Below are 8,407 nucleotides of genomic sequence, written 5' to 3'. Positions count from 1 at the left end.
ACTCAACCCCGATTGGTTATAAATTTAATATGGAACCAAAAAATCTTGTCTATTTACCTGTGTCAGGAAAAACCATATACAGAGTAAGTTTTAGGATAACCGACCAAGATAATCGTATGATATCCTTTAATGATGAAATTATATCCATCAGAATTCACCTACGTGAAGTTTTTCAATAAATAAATAATGGTTATTGTGAGAAAACACGAGTTGGGAAAATATAAAATAATTACAGGGGAGGGCATGTTCCTTTCACCAGACTATACAAGGTATGTGGGTAGAGGATACTATAAACCTAAGAGACAACGAGGTGTAGGTCATCAATTTCGAAATAAAGGAGATGGGATAATTGATACTCTAATGGGTATTGGTTCAACCATCCTTAAACATAAAGACCTAATTGATTCAACTGCTTCTGCCGTGGGCTCCGTTGCGGGTGCTATAAAGAGTATAAAAGATGCTCAAAAGGAGTCTCATAAATTACAAGCAATCAAAGAAATAAAAAAAGGTAAAACTCAACTATCTTCACAAGAACGACAAAAAATCATTAAAATACTTGGGTCAGGGTTTCAACAATTTTAATGCTATATAAATACAAGTATGGAAGCGATTGATAGTATCTATGATTTGGATGATACGATTATCATTTCAAACTCCACTAAAAAGGAAGACTATTTTAAGGTAAATGCTATAACAGGAACAGACTGGAATTCAAACGGAACAAAAAGTTTTGAAATAAATAATCAACAAACTTACTTGAATCTAGCTGATAGTTTCTTGCTGTGTAAATTTAAATTCACTAAGGCTGCGAATAATACTAATGCTACACTCGTAAATGATTTCTTCTGGAAAATGTTTGACAGTGTCCGCCTGTATATTGGAACACAAGAGGTTGAAGCGGTTGATTATGTCTCTGCTACATCTGAAATGATGAAATTTACACTATATTCGTTTAGTGATAGAATGGGTAAGGGAGCTGTTGAAGGTTTTATTCCTGATATGTCAACGGGTACAAACGCAGACCCTGGTTATAGTCAAAGGAAGTCAATGTATAATGATGACGCAAAAGCTGAGAATAGTTTTACCGTAGCAGTACCTCTGAAAGGTATATTTGGATTTTGTGATTATGATAAAGTTTTGTATGGGCTTAAAATTAGATTTCAACTACAAAGGAATGATAATGTAAATAGATTGCTTTTTGGGGTTGAAAATGCTTTTGGAGAAAATAATAAATTTGTTATTAATGATTTGTGTTGGTATATCAGTGAATATACTCCTAATCTTAAAACGGAAGAGATGTTAAATAGAAGACTTAACTCAAAGAAACCGCTAAATGTATCATACCTTAAAAGAAGATGTCAACACGTTAAACTGGAACACACTACCTACACTTGGAATTTGGGTGTTCTTCAAGGAAAGCCACGATACCTCTGGCTCATTTTTAAAAAACCAGATGGAGAGGACGGTACTAATAAGAATAATGCGCTGAGTGATAATGCTAAGGTGAAACAACTTCGGGTTTCTCTTGATGGCACATTTTATCCGCGAGATAGATTGGAAATTGATTGGGAAAAAAATGATTATGCGGAAGCCTACAAGTCCTACCAAAAGGTGTGTGAAAGTAATGGTAATAATGATCCTATTTTGGATATGGTTGCGTTTCAAAAACTTTATACAATCTACACAATTGACCTGAGTTCTCAAAAGGAAACTATAAAGTCTAATCGAGTGGATACTTCTCTATACATTGAAAGAGGGGAGAGTGAAGAGGTTAATGCATATTGTTTGCTTTTGGAGGAAACAGAATTACAGATTAATACAGATAATGGTGTTATGATTAATATCACATAGGTTTTTTCTCATAAATAAATGGTTGGGGTATATGTTAATCAAATCAATCTTAATAAATTAACATCTTGTATTCAAAATCAAAAGCCTTGTATTATTAATGTTAATACAATTCAAAGAAAAGGAGCTGTAAGAATTGATGTTTTACTCACACACACACAAGTAAAAACACTAAATGATGTTGGATCACTTAAAATTAAAATGACGAAACCTATGTTAAAGAAATATTCAATAGACGAGTCAAGAGGAGGATTTCTCCCGTTTCTAATTCCTTTATTTGCTGGTTTAAGTGCGGCGGGAGCATTGACTGGTGGTATTTCAGCAGCGGTAAAAACTGCTAACGAAAGGAAGGCACAACTAAAAGCTCAAAAAGAATTGGAAAGACATAACAAGGAGTTGGAGAAACAAATTAGTGGAAGTGGTGTAATTGTAGATTTTGCTCAAAAACTTGAAAGTCTACCTGATAAAGCTAGATTGTTGGTTGGAGATATGCTTTCCTCTATCGCTCAAGCGGGTGTTAAACTAACTAAACGGGGTAATGGATTGTATCTTTCTCATAAATAAATGGATAAATGGTTTAAACAATTTGGAAAGAATACAACGTCAAATATAGAACTAGCTAAGTATTGTAAAACACTAAAAATTGATAATGTGGTTATTTGTATGAGAGATGAATTAATACATATAAATAAGAATACAAAGAATATTATTATGAATTTAGACACACAGAATGGTTCTCATTGGGTTTGTATTCATAATAGTCAGGATAAATATTATTTTGATAGTTATGGTATGCCACCACCTGTTGAAGTAATACAATTCTTACAGAATGGTGTTTATCAAACATTTCAAGTTCAAGAAATTAATTCTAAATGTTGTGGTCAATTATGTTTATATGTATTATTTCAACTCAACAATAATGAAAATTTTTATGATATCATTTTTAATCTAATATAAATGACTTATGTTGGAAAAGATGGTTCTATCTTTGGAAAATCCTCTCAGGATATTGATTTATCAAATTATTATACAAAGGCACAGGCTGAACGACAAAAATATAGTGTAAGTAAAAATATTAATATGAAGAATACTTATAAATTAATCAATTATCCAAACCCTACAGATGCGAATGACTTAATTAGATTAAGTGATTTATCACAATATATATTTTTAAAGAAAACAGCACGTTTTGTGAAAGAAGTAAAATTTACAACCACAACACCTGGTTATACTGACCATACACCTTTCCTCATTGAATTTAACTACCTGCTTACAATTGAATTTTATAAAGAAGGACATTTAGTTAATATGCGAATTAATAAATGGGGGTATGATATGCCTGATTTAGGGTATAATTGGTCTTTTTCAATAAACATAGAAGACCTACATGATTTAAATCAGTCTCGTAAAGAAGAATATTATCCACTTGGTGAGGATAAGGATTTATGTGGAAGTACAATTAGTAAACAACAAATACGTGATTTTAAGAAAAGAAAAATATATGATAGTATAGCGATGGTTCGCATGACAAAGAAGGAAGGTAATGAGATAAGGATAGAAAGCCGAGGAATACAAACCGATTTGGTAGTGGGAAGATGGGGTGGTATTACCTGTCATAATATTAATCTCACATATATTTCTGATACATAAATGGCAGGAAGAAGACTACAAGAGAATTATAATTTTTGTATTCAAGGATACCTACAAGAAAAGGGTGCTCGGTATTACATACCTTATGATTTGGAGCATATACATGGGAATTTTGTCATTAAAAACTGGCCTTATACTGATATTGTTAAACCCACAAATAGAGACTTGTTTAAAATATTAAATAAAAATGAACTTCTCAAAGTTATGAAATATAAAACTCTTTTAGAAATCGTCAACAAATCTTATTGGTATCCTATTATGAGAAAAATAATTATAGATACAAGAATATCTCAAAATCCAGATGAGTATATGTATAATATTCTTTGGGGTTCAAACTCAAGGGTAGCAAGGGATGAGGAAGGAGTTGAAGAAGAGAAGGAGGAAAGAGAGAAAAAGGAGAAGGAGGAAAGGGAGAGGGAGGAGAAGGAGGAGAGGGAGAAAAAGGAGGAGAAGGAGGAGAGGGAGAAAAAGGAGAAGGAGGAAAGGGAGAAAAGGGAGAAGGAGGAAAGGGAGAAAAGGGAGAAAAAGGAGAAGGAGGAGAGGGAGAAAATGGAGGAGGAGGAGAGGGAGCAAAGAGAGATGGAAATCAGTGAGATTCATAAAAGATTGAGTGTATTAAAGCAAATAAATCAATCTCAACGCACCGAAGAGGAAATTAAAGAATTAACAACTCTTATGAAGATAATAGTTTCAAAAATAAGAACGTCAATGTCTTCAATTTCAGGGAGGAGATTTAAACGAGAAAGTGGTGAAGAAGAAGAAGAAGAAGAAGGAAAAGATTATGTGATTGATGATGTTGGTGTCATTGACTTTAGTTAGTTTTTATTTGTAAATAAATGGAGGAGAGAGTGAAGGCATTCCTTAGGATTCTTTATGTTTTAAAAATAAAGATTGAAATGTATATGTTGAAAACCAAAAAGGTTTTGATACTCTGTCGGAATTTTTCTGATAAATAAATATGAGTTATTGTCTCAAATGTAAAAAGAAAACTAAATCTAAAAATATCTCTTATGTTAAAGCTAAAAATAATAGAGTTTATCAAAAAGGAATATGTCAAGTATGTGGCTCTAAAAAGTGCCAATTCATCTCTCCTAAAAGAGGAGGAGACATACAAAAGTTTCTGTCAGGAAGTAAATTTACAACAACTGGAATTCCAGGGGAATTACACCTTCCAGGGTATTCTTTCTGTGGTCCAGGAACAAACTTGGATAAAAGATTAGATGAGGCTGACAATCCTAAACCTTGGTCTAAACCTACAAATAGGGTTGACGAAGTGTGTATGAAGCATGATATTGCTTATGGGAAAACCACTACGTTGACTGAAAAACATAAAGCCGACAGCGAAATGTTGTATAATTTGTCTTTGATACAAAATCCAACGTTGAGAGAGAAAGTTGATAGGTTTATTGTGAGAAATTTGATAAATGCTAAATTGAAACTTGGTCTTGGTTATTCCTCAAAAAACTATTAGGCTCTAATGATGTCATCAAGACTGAGGAGCTTTTGGCTGAAGAATTACACAAACCTATAATCACAAAGTTTAAAAGAAGGAAGGTTTATTCTAAATACACCGACCACATATGGTCCGCTGATTTAATTGAATTGAATAATGACAGGGGATACAGGTATGCTTTAACCGTTATTGATTTGAGGAGTAGATTTGCCTGGGTTGTCCCTTTAAAAAATAAAAGGGGTGATACTTTAATGTTAGCCTTTAAGCTAATATTTGATCGGGATAAAAGGAAACCAAAGAAGTTATGGACTGATGAGGGAACAGAGTTCTATAACAAAATATTCATGAAATTTCTTAAGGGGAAGGGTATTAAATTATATAGCACCTTTAATGAAGGAAAGGCAGTTGTTATTGAGCGTTTTAATCGTACTTTGAAAGAGAAATTATATAAAAAATTCACAGAACTCGGTTCTCAAAAATGGGTGTATTTAATTCAGGATATTGTAGATGATTACAACAATACAGTTCATTCATCAACAAAATCAAAACCATCAGAAACATTTACAAAATTAGAATATGAAAAGGAGATTAATTTGAGAAAGCCCAAGTTCAAAGTTGGTGATATGGTAAGGATATACAAATGGAAAAGCCATTTTGAGAAAGGTTATACACAAAAATGGACTCGTGAATTATTTAAAATCGTTGATGTAATGGCTACAAACCCTTGGACTTACAAATTAAATGATATAAATCGAGAAGAAATCTTGGGTTCATTTTACTCGCAAGAATTACAAAAAACAAAGCTAATAATTCATTAAACAACATTTCTATTCACCCCACCCAGATTAGCTAATTTAATTAGTGGTAATAAAAAAATTTTTAAATAAATTAAAATCATAAGCCACACCCACACAGAACACGCCCACACAGACCCCGCCCACACAGACCCCGCCCACACAGACCCCGCCCACACAGACCACACCCATCATCCCCCACCCTCCGTGCACCCCCACCCTTGACCCTTCACCCCCCTCATCCCACCCCCACCTTCCCCACACACACAAGGGGAGGGGAGGGGTGGGATGAGGGGGGTGAAGGGTCTTTGGCAGGGGTGCACCTCCCCGTTCCCTCCTTTATTCTCTTTTTGTAATTAATAATTAAATAATTGTAAACAAAACAAATATATATAAATATTGAAAACATTAAAATCTTTATATTATTAAAACATTTTTCTTGAGGTATACATTCAACTTCTCCCCAGCATAAGTCATCAATTTCTTCCCAGCACAAGTCAAAGGTTGGTTCAGCAGATGTCTTCAGGTTTTGAATCTCTTCCTGAAGACAAGAGGACAAGAGGGGAGAGAAAATATTACACACACACACATACACACACACACACACACACACAAATACACACACATACACACACACACACACACACACAAGGATATGAGGATATTGGGATACATACCTCTAAAAAATCGAGCTTTGTGTTCAAGTGGTCGAGTTGAAAATTTAGGGTACCACATGTTGACGGGAAATAACCACTCTTTGGAAAATCAAAAGCATCCCACTCAAAGCCGTGGTTGTGGTTGTGGTTATCTGTTGATGGTGTTATATTCTTTCAAAAAAGAAAGAAAAAACGTTAATAATTTCTCCTAAAAGATACATTGTATTGACAATGAATAAATAAATGACAGCTCCCGTTTAATGGTACCAATCAGAGAAATGAATAATTAATTACCTGAGACAAACTCCGATGGTGATCATCTTCTAAGAACGGTGAAACATCAAATTCATTCAATCTGTGAGGCAGGTCGCTCCAACCCGTGTTCAATTCATTGTAAACCTCTTGTGGAACAACTTGAAACTCTGCCAAGACCAGGTCATTTTGAAAACCTGAATTGCTGTAATAAAAAAATATATCATGAGTCATATAAATTTAAATTAATCACATACAAAGCTCTCACCAACAGTTCAATTCTGAATGTTCAAACAGTTCAAACTTACCCTTGTGAGTATTCTTCATCACTGGAATAAGACATGTTGATGCTCATGTTCTTCGGTTCGTAATGATAAAAACAGCACGGCAACCCGACCTTTATAATGACCAAAATGTATTTTCGGGAACAGAACTCAGCTTTAACATTTCGAGGAAACAGGAAATAAGACAATGAAAACTTTCTGGGAAGTTATCCAAGTCAGTGAAACAACGTCATTTCTCAAAAGCGAATAATTAATTTTAAAAAGGTTTGAGTATGGTGATGGAAGTTGGAGGAGAATTAAATTATTTCCCACGCATAAACAAATATTTGTAGGGTCGTTGTTTGAGTGGGTTATATTCACCAGATGATATTAAGAGTAAAAGGTTAAAAGGTCCATAAGGTCAGAAGGATCACAGGTGTTTAAGTGGTCTAATGAATAAGGATAACATGTCAAAAGGTTAGAAGGTTCGTAAAGAACAGGGTGAGAGAAATAGAGGTGTTTAGGGGCAATGAGGGAGGGAAAGAATTAATATGGAAGTGAATGGGTCAAAGATTAATCTGCCAGATGATATGTAGAAGAAGGATGATAGGTCTATAAGAGAAAACAAATATTTGTAGTGTTTGAGTGGTCTAATGAACAACATTAAGGATAGGTACTACAGACAAAAGGTTCATAAAGATGAGGGTGGGAGAAATAGAGGTGTTTATGATTTTTGAAAAAGACAAGGGGGTAAATGACATTAGATAGGGATTTCCCATGTTAAACGGAGGTGTCCCAGAAGCAACATTATTACACTACTGACCACAACTATACGAGAAAACAACAGATGGCCAAAAATGCTGTTTGGGCGACACCCAAATGAGAAACAAGGAATGTGGATTAATCCATTAACCCATCAGCAAAAGTCTCAATATTCCAGTTCCAGAAAACTCATGGAAACTTTATCCAAATGCAATTACAGATGTCGTCACTTCCGGGTCACTCGCCTAGCAGGCTGAGCTGAGTCGGTCGTCCTGTGTATTTGATCGATTCCATTGGATTTAGCGTGTGCTGTCGTGTTGTGCTTTGTGTGAATGACTGTGATGGATCCCCGTTTCGTTTCCTGGCTTCTGGTGGCGTGTCTGCCCGTGAGATTTGCAGTACTTTGGATTTTACTCGCCACCAGGTCGACCATTTCGAACTGTGAGTACCCACCATGTTTTTTCGCTGCGCCTTATGCAGCCCTGGTGTGCGCCACTCAACAAGGCTTCTTTTCTCCGTCTCGCCCCATCGCTCATCCCACCGCTCTCCCCATCGTTCGTCCCACCGCTCGTCTCACCTCTGCATGCACCGCTGCATGTACCGAGCTCGACTATCTGCTCTAACTCCTCTGTCCCGAAGCCTATTCGCTACACTCGGCAAAAACTTTTGTCTTTAAACAACACCACTCAATTGACTCCTGGACTCGTCTCAGGCCTTAGAGAACTTGAA

General features: G+C 35.3%; 1 long non-coding RNA gene across 2 annotated transcripts; it reads right to left on the bottom strand.

Moving 5' to 3' along the window:
• Positions 1-6,026: 6,026 nt before the first annotated feature.
• LOC137426093 (uncharacterized) lies at positions 6,027-7,721 on the bottom strand. 2 transcript variants are annotated; one of them, XR_013621952.1, is made up of 4 exons: positions 6,962-7,721; positions 6,696-6,858; positions 6,423-6,572; positions 6,027-6,286 (listed from the first exon to the last, which is right to left on the bottom strand). It is a non-coding gene; the product is annotated as an uncharacterized LOC137426093 (long non-coding RNA). The 2 variants fall into 2 exon arrangements; XR_013621951.1 differs by having other exon boundaries at positions 6,696-7,715.
• Between the last annotated feature and the right edge of the window lie 686 nt (positions 7,722-8,407).

Source organism: Myxine glutinosa, chromosome 1 (genome assembly GCF_964187855.1).
Source record: "Myxine glutinosa chromosome 1, kmMyxGlut1.1, whole genome shotgun sequence".
Lineage (NCBI taxonomy): Eukaryota > Metazoa > Chordata > Myxini > Myxiniformes > Myxinidae > Myxine > Myxine glutinosa.
The sequence above is the reverse complement of the archived record's forward strand: the minus strand, read 5'-3'. Positions and strand labels throughout refer to the sequence as shown.